The sequence below is a fragment of the Carcharhinus amblyrhynchos genome, chromosome 2 (assembly GCF_965287045.1).
Source record: "Carcharhinus amblyrhynchos chromosome 2, sCarAmb.v2.hapA, whole genome shotgun sequence".
Lineage (NCBI taxonomy): Eukaryota > Metazoa > Chordata > Chondrichthyes > Carcharhiniformes > Carcharhinidae > Carcharhinus > Carcharhinus amblyrhynchos.
In genome coordinates this window covers 122,609,138-122,625,064 of record NC_137325.1, presented here as the reverse complement: position 1 = coordinate 122,625,064, position 15,927 = coordinate 122,609,138, and positions in this window count along the sequence as shown.

The window sequence follows — 15,927 nt, the reverse complement described above, 5'->3', positions numbered from 1 at the left end:
CTGTAGGTGCTTGACAAGGTATATGCTGATATTTCCTCCTACGGATTAATCTAGATCTAGGAAGCACAGTTTAAAAGTAATAGGTTTCATATTTGAGATTGAGATGAGGAGAAATTTAATCTCCCAGAAAGTTGTTAGTAGTCTTTCAGTAAGGCAGGGTCATTGGCCAGAGCCAAGTTTGAGTTTGACAAATCTTTAATTGACGAGGAAGTCAAAGAGTTATGGGGGATAGGCAGGAACGTGGAGTTAAGGCCACAATCAGATCAGCTGTGACATTATCGAATGGTGGAGCAGGCTCAAGGAGCTAAATGACCTACTTCTGCTACAGTTCCTTATTTTCTTGTCATTTCTGATCAAAAGTTTCCAGGATATAGCTCCAAGTACTCCAATGCCAAAAAACAAACACTGGAGATTCCTAAGCAAAAGGGATGTGAATCACAGGGAGTTCCCAGAAACAACTGTATCCTTTTATTTCATGGTAAAACTCAATTCACCACATTTCAGCAGGGGTAAATCCTTATTTGATTTCCAACATTAGCTGAGTTGCATAGCCAAAAAACTGAACAATAATTTGACCAGAGAAGAGTCTCACTAAGAGCTATTGGAAAATAAAGTATTAGAGTAGGCCAACGGCTAGCAAAAATGTAGCAACTTGAGATTTAAAGTTATTAATTGTGCGAGCGTCCACTTCTATTTCTGGGCCAGTGTTCCAAGCTTCTACAACCTAAGAGAGAAGAAATCTTTCACGTTCTGGTTTTTAGCGTTGTGCTCCCTTGTCCCAGAGATTCCCCTCACCAAATTTTCTCTATCCCCTATTAATTCCTTTCTGTAGTACTTCTGTAGCAGGATTGGCCACCACCACTTAGGATATAAGAACATAAGAACATAAGAAATAGGAGCAGGAGTAGGCCATCTAGCCCTTCGAGCCTGCCCCGCCATTCAATAAGATCATGGCTGATCTGTCGTGGCTCAGTTCCACTTTCCCACCCTCTCCCCATGACCCTTAATCCCCTCTCTTATCAAGAACCCATCAACCCGCGTCTTAAAAATATTTAGCGAGGCAGCCTCCACCACTTCAACGGGCAGAGAATTCCAGAGATTCACCACCCTTTGCGTGAAGAAGTTCCTCCTCAACTCCGTTCTAAACCGCCTCCCCTTTATCTTGAGGCTGTGCCCCCTAGTCCTACTGTCTTTTTTGAGCGGGAAGAGTCTCTCCACCTCTATCCTATCCATCCCATTCATCATCTTATACGTCTCAATGAGATCTCCCCTCATTCTTCTAAACTCTAACGAGTACAAGCCCAGTTTATTCAGCCTCTCCTCATAGCTCAATCCCCTCAACTCCGGTATCAGCCTAGTAAACCTCCTCTGCACTCCCTCCAGGGCTAAAATATCCTTGCGCAGGTGCGGCGCCCAAAACTGCACACAGTACTCCAGCTGCGGCCTCACCAATGCCCTATGCAGCTGCAGCAAGACCTCCCTACTTTTATATTCAATCCCCCTCGCTATGAAGGCCAGCATCTCATTCGCCTTCCTGACCACCTGCTGCACCTGCAAGCTGGGTTTTTGCGACTCATGCACAAGGACCCCGAGGTCCCTCTGCACCGTCGCCTGCTGCAGTTTTTCGCCACGTAAGTAATAGTCCTTCCTACCATTCTTCCTACCAAAGTGGACCACCTCACACTTGCCAACATTAAATTCCATTTGCCATTTCCTATAACAGACTATAACTTTATTTACAAGCAGATAAATCAACCGAATACTTTCACGATGTTAACACTTCCAGCTCTACAATCCCCTCTGGCTGCAAAAGCTCTTCAACAAGATCCCTACGTTCATTCCCCATTGAGCGATTGGGTCACATGACCCACCCAGTGTATGCTCCTTCTAGGGGCCAGCTGCTGCACTTTCAAAATTCTAAAAATCTCCAATTAATTGCCTCTTAACCTATTGTATTCCAGGAAACACAAGCCTATATTTTCCCCCTAGTTTTATCTCAAAATCTAACCCTTTGTGCTTACTAAACACTTTGTTGAACCTGCACCCAACTTCTTCAAAAGCCAATATATATTTTCTAAAGGTGCAGTGCCCACAGCTAATTCACAGATCTGGTCAAAACAAGCGGCAATAAAACTTACTCCCCTTCGTGGTCTCGGCCTTCAGTTATCAAGGCTTCAGTTATAAAGTTTTGCCCTTTCGCTTAAAGTATCAATATTAATTTTGGTGGGAACTTCCAGTCCTGCACACCAGTTGCATTTACCAATGCCATCAAAGTCAGTAGGGGACAATCTTACCTTCTCATCCCACTGGTTGATGGGCGGGGTGATATATGGTTAAATAGCACGAAAAGCAAAAAAGTTTTTGCCCAATTTCCTGGCTCTCACAATCTTACCAGGCCTGGATTTCTGGAGAGATCTCAATATTTAAATCCTTGGTAATGTTGATTTCAATATTATTAGTGAGCCTGGGATGGAAGGTCCTCACCAGTGAGATCATGTATGGTCCTTATCAAAGGGGACTTGACGAGATGGCGTCGCCGGTGGGACCAGAGGCCATTGGTTGGGGACAAGGGGATAAATGCCAACCTGGCACTGCCCACCAGGCACTGAACAGTGCCAAGGGGTGGGGCTTGTGGGAGCAGGACCTAAGGGGGGGTGGCAGGGGGAGCTGCACGTTCTGCAATGGGGTTCAGCCAGGGGGCAATGCGAAACTGTGCATTCTGCAACCAGTGATCAGCCAGGCCCCGCCAGGCTGGGGTGGGAGGTGCAGTCAACCAGGTGGCGTGAGATCATAGGAGCATAGGTGCATAATATCCAGGGAGGGAGGTGACTGACAGAGTTCTCTTCTGTAGCACAGAACAGTGAGATTGTGCCTTCTACTATGAGCAACCGGCTTTCTGGTGAATTTAGGCCCCTCTCCTCCTACTGGCGGGAAACTGATTGTGTTTCATTTTTTACACAATGTGGCACAAGATTGTATTTTCAAAGCTGCCCAAGAAAAAGGTCTGAAACTCTTCTGTTTTCATGCTCATTTGGCACTTTGAATTTTTTTGGTAAGATTGCCCCCAGTAACCTTTTGGCTGGCTCGCTGTATAGGGACCTGCTACAGCAGGGCTAGAAAATCCCAACCTTTGTAATTTTATGCTCCCATCTTCAAAACCTACCATTTTTGGGTTGGATTTTCACAACTGAGGCAGGTAGCTCATGTCATTAAATTTCCTGACACGACAGACAGGCTCCAATTAAGTGTCCTGTTTTACACAATTTTTACTCTGGAGGGGCGAGAGTGTGCTACATGATCAAGTTGTGCCTGCCAACTCAGAAGCAAATCAGAGGTGGGGGTGGGTCCCCAGGACAAGGAGGGCAGATCATGTCTGCGGCCCGATATGAAGGGTGGCCCTCTGGATGCCAATCTGGCAGCGAGGGAGGAAGCCTGGTGGAGTGCTGCAGGTTCCTGGGAGAGCCATCTGTTTGCTCAGGGCTGTAATTAGTGGCCAACTAGTTAGTTACACTGGAACAGATGACCAATCAGGGACCTTCCATAGGAAACTATAGATTTTAATGCTGCCTGTTGTCCTTGGCAAAGCCTCACAAGACAAAGCAGCACAGATGGCTGTATCTTGGCAGCTTCAACAGGTTTGAATTAACACACTTCATTTAGTGAGATTATCATGATGCTTTGGTACTGATTTTTAGTTACTGCAAGCAGAACCATAAGACCATAAGATATAGGAGCAGAATTAGGCCATTCGGCCCATCAAGTAATCACTACCATTCAATCACAGCTGATAAGTTTCTCAAGCCCATTTTCCTACCTTTTCCCCATAATCTTTGATCCCCTTATTAATCAAGAACCTATCTATCTTTGTCTTAAATAGGCTCAATGACCTGGCTCCCACAGATTCCTGTGGCAATGAATTCCATATATTCGCTACCCCCGGCTGAAGAAGTTCCTCCTCGTTAGGTTCGAAAGGGTTATCCCTTTGAGGCTGTGAACTCAGATCCTAGTCTCTCCGACTAATGGAAACATCTTCTCCACATCCAATCTGTCCAGACCTTTCAGCCTCTGGTTCAGTTTCAGTTTCACTTCCAGTTAGCCTTTCACCATTCATCTATCAAGGAGTGGCCAAATGTATCTTGTTCAGCATGCTGATAGTGGTCTACTGCCATTGCAGGTGAGTGTGACCCAGAGGCAGCAGGCCAGTAGGGGCATGAGGGCTTTGGAGGCCACCATATATGGAGCACTTCCTGCACATGCACACTTGCAGTTTTAGGCTGAGATTGTCACTCCCAGTTGGAGTGTGGGCATTTCTCAGCTTCCAAATTCCAGCTCAAGCAAAAAGTTCCTTGAAGGTGGGACTTTCTTTCTGCTATGGTGGGGTTCGTTGGGTGTCAGGCCAAGCCAAATTGGAGCAAATAGGGAAGATGCCAAGTGTGGAGGCAGTTTGGCTGAAAGGTCTGCCTCTGTGCTCTGGCATTGTGTTGAAGTATTTTTAAAAATAGAAAAACATAAAACAGACATCAACCCTCCCACTCCCTCACCCTACACCACCCACCTCCCCTCACAACACATCTGACACACACACCATGGCCCCTCCATGACAACCCATGCCCCTTACTCATCCCCATGGCCTCTCTGACACTCCCTGCCACCAACTCCATGACCACTCACACCCTTGATACTAACTCACACTCCCCATGACCATGGCTCTATATAGCCCCAATGCCAACCAGGCCTCCCACCCAACACCTTTTGCACTTACACCTGCCATGCCAACTGATCCAGTAACCACCATGGGTAGACCTCAGGAGTCATGCTGAGCTGACAAAGTAAAGTTCCAAGTATCTATTGTAGACTTTCCTATAGTCACTACATAAACATCTCTTCAACTACATGATCCTTTCTAAGAAAAAACATTTCATTTCGATGGATAATCTCTCATGAAAACAAACATTGGAATTCAGAGTTACATATCAGGGAGTTTATAACCGCTTGGAGCAGTGAATCAAACAGTGAAATGGTAGATATTATACTCTGATAATGAAAGGTTGTACAATCAGTCATGCAGCTTCAACCAGTAATGGTAGTCATCAGGGTTTGTGCCAAGAGAGTGAAATAGCAAGCAATCTTTCGAAATACTCCAGACATTTTTCAACAATCTAAAGGGCAGGAGGTTTAAATGCCCTGAAAGCTTGACAGTTGCTTTTGATAGTTCATTGTGACACTTTTGATAGTTCAAATGAGTTTGACAATTAATGAGATTATGCATTTTTACACACATTCATGTGTAACTAACAATCTCAAGGACCCCCTTACCTCACCTGAGGGGCACCAGACTCCCCTCAACTGGCACCTGACCTCCCCCAAAGGGAAACTAACCTTCCCCAAAGGTGTCCTAGGAAGAAGGCCAAAGGGGTACCTAATCTCTCCAAAGGAATCCACAAAGTTTAGATCTGCTCCGACCAGGTCTAATCTGCGCACTTCATGTTTTACACAAGTGGGTCACTAAGATTAGACAGTGTCTGGATGGTAATTTACATGGCTAGCTGCCTCCATGAAATGTGCATGTGCAAATCCTGACCCAAGCCTATTTCCAACTCATGTTAATGGTAGGTAATATGTTTGGGATGAGGGGATTTCTTTGTGAGTTAAGAGTGATAGAAAGAATGATTTACCCTGGCGAATAAATTACCCTGGCAAATACCTATCAAATAAATCGGTTGGACTTAAACCTGGTGTTGTCAGACTTTTTAACTGTGTTTGCCCCAGTCCAACGCCGGCATATCCACATCATGATTACCCTGGCAGAACAGAGATCATTCATCCTCTTTCTACACTGAATGGCTGTCCTCTTCAACAGGACTGCTGCCACCATGCTGGGTTTGTGACCTTGCTGCTAACTTTCTGCCCTCAGCACGGGTAGACACTATCCTGGTGAGCCTTTACAGCATCGATGAGTCTCTCCAGGGAGGCATCTAGGTAATTTCAGGGCCGGTTTCCCAGCTGACATAACTGCTCGGCAGCCTGCAAAGTCTGACTGCTCTGCGCTGGAGTGGCCTTTAAATGTCATGCCCCGATGATTGCAACGATGAGGTGATCATGGGGTGGATAAATCAGAGGCCAGCCCACCAGCAATACAGCATGGAACTCCTGGATGAAAATGTTTGGCACTAAGTGCCACACCATGTGGTGTAAAAGCTGCCATTGCCATAGGTGGCTTTGACATCCTTTTTCCCACCCGCCATCAGCCTCATCCGATTTTGAAGAAAATCTTGTCCTCTGTCTAGTAACATGTTAACAACTGTAACAATACACTGGATTTCATGGCTGCTGTCTTACTGAGAACTGGATTTAGGCACCTAAATGAAGCCATTATTAGCAGTCACATTGAAGCACCAATATTAGCAATCACATTGACAAAACAGGGTTGCAAAATCCTCTTAAACTACAATCAGTTCATCCTGAGCTTCAAATGTTACAAAGAAATATAGGAAGATTTATGGCCCAGAAGGTGGCCATTTGGCCCTTCCTGTCTGTGCCTTCCGTGAAAACCGCCTTCCAGCTCTTTGTCCATAGCTCTGTGGGTCACGACGCCTCAGGTTTATATCCACATACTTGTTAAAATGCGATGAAGGCTTCTGCCTCTACCACCCTATCAGGCTGTGACTTCCTTACTCCTGCCATTCTCTGGATGAAAAGAATTCTTCTCAACTCCCTATTAATCCTTCCACCTTTTAATCTATGTCCCCCGCTCTCAAACCCACACCCTACCACCACCACTGCCCCCGGTCTCTGATCTCTCCGCTAAACAACCACTGACATTTCTATATTGTCATTTTGTACATGTTGATTAGGTATACATTATGTGGTATGTTTCTACATACTTTACAGGAGAGTGGACACCAATTGGGCAAATAAAAGGTCAAGGGGCAAAGACTTTGGCTGAAGAAAGTCATTTGAAGTTGTTTGAAGAAAAAGAGTGCTGTCATCACAGTATAAGTACATAGAAACATTGAAATCATAGAATCCCTACAGTACAGAAGGAGACCATTAGGTCCATCAAGTCTGCACTGACAACAATCCCACCCAGGCCCTATCCCCATTACCCCACATATTTACCCCACTAATTCCTCTAAACTACACATCCTAGAAACCTAAGAGGCAATTTAGCACAGCCAATCAGCCTAACCCATACATGTTTGGACTGTGGGAGGAAACTGGAAGAATCAAAGGAAACCCACACCGACACAGGGAGAATATGCAAACTCCGCACAGAGAGTGATCTAAGCTGGGAATTGAACCCAGGTCCCTGGTGCTGTGAGGCAGCATTGCTAATCACTGTGCCACCTGTGAATCACAGAATCCTACAATGCAGAAAGAGGCGATTTGGCCCATTGAGTCTGCACTAACAACAATCCCACCCAGGCAATATCCTGACAACCCCACACATTTAGCCGCTAATTCCTCTAATCTAAGGGACAATTTAGCATGGCTAGTCAACCTAACCCACCCACCTTTGGATGTGGGAGGAAACTGGAGCACCCGGAAGAAATCCACGCAGACACGGGGACAATGTGCAAACTCCACACAGACAGTGACTCAATTTGGAAAACGAACCTGGGATATAAGGCAGCAGTGTTAACCTCTGTGCTACCATGCCGCTCAGAAATTTAAACTCTGCAAATGCCAATCAAACTGAATGACAACTAACACATATTTCAGTCCAATATCAAATCGCAGACTTTTTGCAAATGTGTGACAACCACGACGCTACAGAAACAGCTAAGTACCGCAAATAGTAATAGTTGCAAGCCAAATACAAGATTTGATTTGATTTATTATTGTCATATGTATTAGTATATAGTGAAAAGTATTGTTTCTGGCATGCTGTACAGACAAAGCATACCATTTATAGAGTGCATAGTGGAGGAGAAAAGAAGACGGTACAAAATGTAACATTACAGTCAGCATGGGTGTAGAGAAAGATCAATTTAATATTTGGTAGGTCCATTCAAAAGTATGATGGCAGCAGGAAAGAAGCTGTTCTTGAGTTGGTTGGTACGTGATCTCAGACTTTTGTATCTTTTACCGATGGAGAAGGTGGAAGAGAGTGTGTCCGTGGTGCGTGGGGTCCTTGATTATGTTGGCTGCTTTTCCGAGGCAGCGGGAAATGTAGGCAGTGTCAATGGATGGGAGACCGGTTTGAGTGATGGACTGGGCTTTGTTCATGACACTTGCGGCTTGGAGCCACACCAAGCTGTGATGGTGCATCTGTAAAAGTTGGTGAAAGTCATAGTAAAATGCCAAATTTCCTTAGCCTCCTGAGAATGTAGAGGCATTAGTGGGCTTTCTTAACTATAGCATCATCGTGGAGGGATTAGAACAGGTTATTGGTGATGGGGACACCGAGAAACTTGAAGCTCTCGATACAAGATAAAAACGAAGGGATAAAAAATACAGAAGTTTTGAGATAAAGCATTTTTGGCATGTTAACTTAGGCGGAAGGATCTGATTGCTTTTCATCACACAATTGCGCAAAATTGTTGGGGATGGGGATGGGGGGATGGAATAGTAGCTGACAGGGTGACTCAGAGCCTGATTTTACCATTTTCATTCTAAGTGCCCAATCTGGGCGTAATGCAGATCCGACTTAGAAATCTGCTTCCAGACGCCCCCATACGCATTCAGCCATCTCCAGTCCCATTTGCGCTGTGGGCAGGGCTTAGCGCAGCCAAAACGATTGGAGCTCTGAACTGTGCATGCGCCAGTTGGAAAAAGATGTGAAAAAGCACGCCTGTGTCTGATCGCAGCCCGGGAGCGAAAAGCGGGAGCAATGATCCCCACAAACATCACTGTCCCCCTTATCCACCCACCCTGCTACCCACACACACCACTGCCCCCCTTATTCACCCCCCTACTACCCAGAGCGATCGCCAACCCTGCCCCCGTCCCTTCCCCACCAATCGCCTGCAGAGTGGCAGCGGACCCCTCTGCTCCCCCATGAGAGATCTATTTGCTCCCACCCCCCCAACAGAGATCCATCTGCCCCAGTGAGTGATCAGGCCTCCCTGCCCCCCCCCACCCCCCCTCCCAAGATACATCTTACCTGCGTACCTCCTCCCCACACCTCCTCCCCCAAGACAACGATCTGGCCTCACTCCCCCTCCCCTCCAGAGGAACATCTGACCCACCTCCTCCTCCCCCCATCACCAGACAACGTTCAGCCCACTACCAGACAAAGGTCGGCCCTCTTGCCACCCCACCCCATCAGAGATACATGTGACCCGCCTCTTCCTCTCCCCCAAACCAGACAACAATCTGACCTTACTCCTCCCCCAAGCCAGAGAATGATCTGACCCACCTCTCTCCTTCCCCACCTCCCCACCCCACCCCCACCCCACCCCACCACCGATCTGAGTCAGAGAGCTGTTGGAATCACTGAACGCACTCTTCAGCAGCTGGAGTACCTGATTCAGACTTTTATTCAGCAGGTCCATTATAGTGCGGTTCCAGATTGGCAAACACGGTGGTAAAGGGGGAAATGCTGATAAAGTTGGGCGGGCAGTTTATTAATTCAATTTAAATAAATGCAAATATATTTAAATCGCCGTTGGACCCATTTTGGGCGCAAAGCGGATCGCCACCATTCTCAGGTTTCGGTAAAGTGGCAATCTGTGCGGATGCGGGTGCAGATCGCGCTAATGGCCCCTCACCTGACTTTACCACATTTTCGTACCCATTTTCGGGCATGAGGCAATGGTAAAATAGGGCCCTTAGTGTCCATACTGAATGCTGGAAAGCCAGGCACAGACAGCATTTTGACTTCACACTTTTGTTAGAGAGGAACAGTCCTTGCACAAATTGGAGAAACAGGCAGACCAGACCCCGACCTTTCGCTGCCCACTTATTCAGAAAATGAGAAATCAAACAGATGGGTTGTATCTGCCTACAAGGACATCGCTTGCTGTTCCATCACATGGAAGCTCCAAGCAGCATTTCTTCCAGCTCATTTTGCCAGAGTGAAGGAATTCTGGAAGGTAATCAGGTTACTCTTCACCTACTTCCCTTGCTTTGCTGCCAACTTATGAGTTCATACGCCTGCAAACATTGCAGATGCATACTTTCCCCATCAAACAAGGATGCTAATGTTTGTTGGACAATTTTGTTTAAAATTTAGGAATACAATGTTGGGAAGGACGAATAGTGACAACAGTTCTGTAGACTCACAGAGTCAGAGGACCTGATTTCACCATTGCATTGCACCTCTTTTCAGGTGCGAAAACTGATAAAGTCGGGCATGAGGCGAGTAGCGCAATCTGTGTCTGCCTCTGCGCTAGTTCCCACTTTACCAAGACCTGAAAATGGCCGCGATCAGGACTGCACCCGAAACGGGCACAACGGCCATTTCAATGTATTGGCATGCATTTAAACTGCTTTAATGGGCTACACGTCCAACCTTACCGGCACTTCCCCCTTTAGCACTGTGTTCGCCCATCTGGAATTGGCAGTAAACAGACATGCTCCATATAAGTCCGATTCAGGCACTCTAGCAATGAGGGTTAGTGAGGAGGTAAGTGCCTAGCTTCGGATGGCTGTCTGCTTGAGATGGTTGGGGGAGGAGGTGGGGGGGTGGTTGGATCCGCTGCCACTCTGCTTGATATCAGTGGAGGGGAAGGAGGGTCTGCTGCCACTCTGTCTGAAATCAGTGGGGGAAAGGGAGTCTGCCACCACTCTGCCTGAGATCAGTGGAGGGAAAGGAGGGTCTACTGCCTCTCTATCTGAGATCAGTGTGGGGAAGGGAGGAGGGGCTTGCGATTGGTCTGGGTGGTGGATAGGATGGGAAGGATAAGGGGATCAGTAATGTTGTGGGGCTGGGGCAATGTCTGTGGGAGCGGGGTGAGGCATTATCCGGCCTGGGAGGTATGTAGTGGGACAGCAGCATTCTATCATGTTTTTTCTGTGCATGCGCAGTTAGAGGTACCGATCAGAGTTGCAGGGTTTCGGGCGCATTGAGCACATTGAGGCTTGTGCAGCGCAATTTGGATTCACTGATATTTTTGCAGGCAGAGTGTGTATGGGGGCACCTGGGAACGAGTCTAAAAGTCAGATCTGAAACACTCCCAGATTCAAGTCTGCCCAGGGCTTAGAATCAAAATGGATAGGGTGCAAAGTTTTACAGCATAGAAAGAGGCCCTTTGGCCCATTGTGCCTGTGTCAGCCATCAAACATCTATCTATTCTAATCCCACTTTCCAGCACTTGGTCCATAGCCTGGAATGTTGTGGTGTTTCAAGTGCTCATCTAAATGCTCTGAAATCTGCCACCCTTGCAGGCAGTGAGTTCCAGATTCCCAACACCCTCTGGATGAAAAGGTTTTCCCATAGATCCCCTCTAAATCTCCTATCCCTTACTTTAAATCTATGCCCCCTTGTTATTGACCTCTCTACTAAGGGAAAATAATTTCTTCCTATCTATGTCCCTCTTAATTTTGTACATCTCAATCAAGAACCCCCCTCAGCCTTCTCTGCTCTCAGGAAAACAACTCCAGCCTATCTAACCTCTTGTCTTAGCTGAAACGTTCCAGTCTAGGCAACATTCTGATGAATCTCCTCTGCACCTTTTCTAGTGCAATCACATTTTCCTATAGTGTGGCGACATGAACTGCAGAGTACTCTTGCTATGGCCTAACAAGAATTTAGACAGCTCCATCATAACCTCCCTGCTCTTATATTCTAGGCCTCAGCTAATAAAAGCAAGTATCACATATCCCTTCTTAACCATCTTATCTTTCAGTCCTGCTGCCTTCAGGGATCTCTGGACATACACCCAAAGGTCCTTCTGGTCTTCTTTACTTGCAAGCTTCCAACCATTCATAGTGTATTCCTTTGCCTTTTTAGTCGTCCCAAACTGCATCACCTCACCCTTTCAGAGTTAAATTCCTTTTGCCACTATTCTGCCCATCTGACCAGTCTGTCAATATCATCCTGCAATCTAAGGCTTTCTTCCTCACTATTTACCCCACCACCAATTTTCGTGTCATCTGCAAACTTACTGATCATATCCGCACATTCACATCGAGATCATTAATATACACTACAAACAGTAAGGGACTCAGCACCGATTCCTGCAGTACACCACTGGATACAGGCTACCAGTCACAAAAATAGCCTTTGACCATTACCTTCTGCAATTTGCCAAATTGCCCTGGGTCCCACAGGCTTTTATGTTTGCTCAGTCTCCCATATGGGACCTTGTCAAAAGCCTTAGTGCAGTCCATGTAGACAACATTAACTGCACTGCCCTTATCTACACGCCTAGACATCTCCTCAAAAAAATTAAATTTGTTCTGTACAAGTTCAATAGAGGCATGGTCATTGCCCATGTTATATACAAATGCTAGGGCAGCACAATGGCACAATGGTTAGCACTGCTCCCTCACATTGCCAGGGACCTGGGTTCAATTCCCAGCTTGGATCACTATCTGTGTGGAGTTTGCACATTCCCCCTGTATCTGCATGGGTTTCCTCCGGGTGCTCTGGTTTCCTCCCACAATCCAAAGGTGTGCGGGTTAGGTTGATTGGCTATGCTAAATTGCCCCATAGTGTCAGGGGGATTAACTAGGGTAAATGCATTGGGTTGAGGGGATGGGGCCTGGGGGGGATTATGGTCGGTGCAGTCTCGATGGAGCTGAATGACTTCCTCCTGCACTGTACAATTCAATGACTCAATCTCCCCCAACAAAGTCATTAATTCTTGTCTCTCCAAGTGGAGATTTAATTCTGATTCTCAGAATTTTTCCAATAATTTCCCTACCACTGATGTTATTTTGGCCTTGGAGGGAGTGCAGAGGAGGTTTACTAGGCTGATACCGGAGTTGAGGGGGTTGAGCTATGAGGAGAGGCTGAATAAACTGGGCTTGTACTCGTTAGAGTTTAGAAGAATGAGAGGAGATCTCATTGAGACGTATAAGATGATGAATGGGATGGATAGGATAGAGGTGGAAAGACTCTTCCCACTCAAAAAAGACAATAGGACTAGGGGGCACAGCCTCAAGATAAAGGGGGGGCGGTTTAGAACGGAGTTGAGGAGGAACTTCTTCACTCAAAGGGTGGTGAATCTCTGGAATTCTCTGCCCGTTGAAGTGGTGGAGGCTGCCTCACTAAATATTTTTAAGACGCGGGTTGATGGGTTTTTGATAGGAGAGGGGATTAAGGGTTATGGGGAGAGGGCGGGAAAGTGGAACTGAGCAGCGACAGATCAGCCATGATCTTATTGAATGGCGGGGCAGGCTCGAAGGGCTGGATGGCCTACTACTGCTCCTATTTCTTATATTCTTATGTTAGATGCACTGGCCTGTAATTTTCTGCTTTTTCCCTACTTCTTTTCTTGAATAATGGTATCACATTGGCTTTCCTCCAGTCTGCTGTCATGTCTCCTGCAGCCAGACAGCATTCAAAAATTAGAGTCAGAGCCCCCCCACAATCTCCTCCTTTGCCTCAAACAACAGCCTAGGATACATCTCATCTGGGCCTGGGGGTTTATCCACTCTTACGTCCGCCAAAACTGCCAACACCTCTCCCCTTTCAATGTTAACCTGTTCAATGATATCACAGACCCCTCCCTGTCCATACCGAAATCATCCTTCATCTTTATAGGAATTCAGGACAGAGGGGAATTCAAATGAAGTAGGCTACTCTTGCACTCTCACGATGACACTGGTAAAGGCAGAGTTTGCAGATCCACTGAATTTAGGATATCTCGGAAAAGGAAAAAGCAAATCAGTAAGGATAGCCAATAACAACTCCTCCATGATCATCCTCAAAACCGGTGCCCCACAAGGCTGTGTTCTCAGCCCCTTACTATACTCCTTATATACCTATGACTGTGTGGCCAAATTCCCCCCCAGTTCAATCTTCAAGCTTGCTGACGACACCATCATAGTGGATTGGATCTCAAGCAAAGATGAAACAGAGTACAGAAATGAGATTGAGAATCTGGTGCAGCAACAACAATCTCTCCCTCAATGTCAACAAAATGAAGGAGATTGTCATCAACTTCAGGAAGCGTGAAGGATAATATGCCCCTGTCTACATCAATGAGGACGAAGTAGAAAGAGTCGAGAGCTTCAATTTTTTAGATGTCCAGAGCACCAACAACCTGTCCCATCCCCCTATGCCAACACTATCGTTAAGAACACCCACCAGCGCCTCTTCTTTCTCAGGAGACTAAGGAAATTTGGTATGTCAGCTCCGACTCTCAGCAACTTTAACAGATGCCACCATAGAAAGCATTCTTTCTGGTTGTATCACAGCTTGGTATGGCTCCTGCTCTGCCCAAGACCGTAAGGAACTACAAAAGATCATGAATGTAGCCCAACCCATCACACAAACCAGCCTCCCATCCATTGACTCTATCTGCACTTCCTGCTGCCTCGGCAAAGCAGCCAACATAATTAAGGAACACGTGCAACCTGGACATTCTCTCTTCCACCTTCTTCCATCAGGAAAAAGATACAGAAGTCTGAGGTCACATACCAACCGACTCAAGAACAGCTTCTTCTGTATTGAATGGACTTACCTTGCATTAAGCTGATCTTTCCTACACCCTAGCTATAACTGTAACACTACATTCTGCACTCTCTTGTGTCCTTCTCTATGAATGTTATGCTTTGTCTACATAGCGCACAAAAAACAATACTTTCACCGTATACAAGTGACAATAATAAATCAAAATAAAATCAAATCAAAGTGTTTACTGCTAACAACAAAATGGTTCGCTTCTTCTCCTGAGTAAGTGAAGTTCAATCTCCAGTCTCTACTGAATTAACTGGTCTCAGACATCAGAATCAACATCACTGTTGCCGAAATTTGCATGTCAACAGATGCTTGCTTGAGAATGTGGGCTTCATCAACACATTATACAACTCAAATTCCTGAGGCTTGTTGTTGCAATGAAATATCGCAATCTGGCTGAACTAATGCCATATCCATACCCAAATGCTCCAGCAGCTGTGATGCCCGGGCAATGCTATCTACATTGTTTTAAACCTGGCTGTTCTCTATGTCAGATTGGCTTAAACCTGTACAAACCAGACCCAAGAAACCTTGGTGGAGGCTGACAGTATTCAAAGTTTGTCTCATCTAAAGCTTCTTGCTTCAATCATTGAAAAGCAAATTACTGTGGATTTGGAATCTGAAACAATGCTGGAAATGCTCAGCAGATCTGGCAGCATCTGTGCAGAGAGAACAGAGTTAACATTTCAAGTCTGGATTACCCTTCATCAGAGCTCCACACTCAGGATCATCCAGACTCGAAACATTAACTCTGTTCTCTCTCCACAATGCCGAGATTCTCCAGTATTTTCTGTTTTTTCTCGAATCATTCATTCACTTTAATCCTCCCTTTCCTGTGTGAATTTCCCCTGGAGTGGATTTGCCATATTTCATGTATACTTAGAAAATTGGAGCATCTCATTGTCATAATAACAGTCATATCCCCAAATTACATACATTCAGGTTGAACTTTTAAGTAAGACAAGGACATACAAGCAAAAACTGACTGAGACTGTATGGTAACCAGTTGCTGGAATTCCCATGTGGATTAACATAGAAAGTAGAAGCAGGAGTAGGCCACTTAAAGGAAAGTTTATTTCTTAGTTATAAGTAAGGCTTACATTAACACTGCAGTGAAGTTACTGTGAAATTCCCCTAGTTGCCATACTCAGGCACCTTTTCGGGTCAATGCACCTAACCAGCACATCTTTCAGACTGTGGGAAGTAACCAGAACACCTGGAGGAAACCCGCACAGATATGTGCAAACTCTATACAGACAGTGACTCAAGCCAGGAATTGAACCTGGGTCCATGGCACTGTTAGGCAGCAATGTGAACCGCTGTGTCACTGTGTCATCCACTTGGCCCTTGGAGCC